Here is a 1,229-nt window from a genome sequence, read left to right on the forward strand (position 1 = left end):
ATCCTTTAAAATGAAACTCTCCACTATAGGGTTTAAACAAAAGAAACTAAATTTATGGATAAAGGACACCTATAGTTTTTTACTTTCCTGAAAGGGATATGAAAGCTGAGGGAAAAGGAAGAGCAGGGGAGATGAATGCTAGCTAGACGATGATGAGTTTTGGAGGGAAGACCCTTCTAACAGAAAGTTAAATTCCATGTGGAGTACGACAATCTCCCACTTTTTCCATGAGAGCTAAAGTAAAATATCAGTTTCTTGTTAAAAAGAAAAAAAAAAAAGCTTATGCTGAGAATTATAACTCCCATCCTCCATACATTAAAAAAAAAAGTCAGTTTAATTCAGCCAGCTTTGTTATCTAATCATTACTCAGTGCTGAAGGTAGTTTTCCATTAACGCGTCTCCATCACTCTTACTTTCTGACCTGTGAACGTTCTTATTAGCTACCTTATTAAGATGATAGCCTGTCTCTGAAATAAGAAAAGAAGATTATCTCCCTACCTGACATGTCATCATAAGAGTAATCTTTTTGGGGGGGTTGGGGGGTGGGGAGGAGAAAAAAAAAAAGCACTGACTGTTAAATAGTCATTTGAATTCATGGCACACCATACTGGACATCCATAGTGGACTATATACTTAGAAGAGTTGAATCTGTGACTTACTCTTCCAGACACTAAGTACTATCTGTTTCATCTTAGGCTGGTTCCGACTGCGGGCAAGACCTGGGTTTTAAGAACTCATAGGGTGAAATGAGGAACACGTTAAACCAGACAAATATAGACACATATAAAATTATAGAAATATGCTACACATGCCTGTTACACACACACACACACACACACACACACACACACACACACGCACTCACACACGTACTCTAATAAAAACTACTGAAGGAAGGGGAACAGTCCGGAAGATAACCATCGTATCTAGGTAAATCACAAGCAACGACATATGGACAGAGAAGCCTCAGCGACCCCTGGTCTCTTTCCTTAGCTTTGTTTGCAGACTCATGGTGGTAGACAATCACCAAGCACACGGCTGACAAAGTGGTCAGCTCAATTTGCCTATTCTCTGCCCCTTTTCATAAAGGGTTTCCAATAAAGCAAATTTCTCCCACTCAAAGAAGCAGACGATTCATTGTTTTACTGTTTCTGATGTGATGTAGTTGACTTCCTTGGCAGAAACGCTGAGCAGCCCGAGTCCCAAGCTTCTGCCTGTTCGCGGGGCAG

This window comes from Pteropus vampyrus, unplaced genomic scaffold (assembly GCF_000151845.1).
Source record: "Pteropus vampyrus isolate Shadow unplaced genomic scaffold, Pvam_2.0 Scaffold294, whole genome shotgun sequence".
Lineage (NCBI taxonomy): Eukaryota > Metazoa > Chordata > Mammalia > Chiroptera > Pteropodidae > Pteropus > Pteropus vampyrus.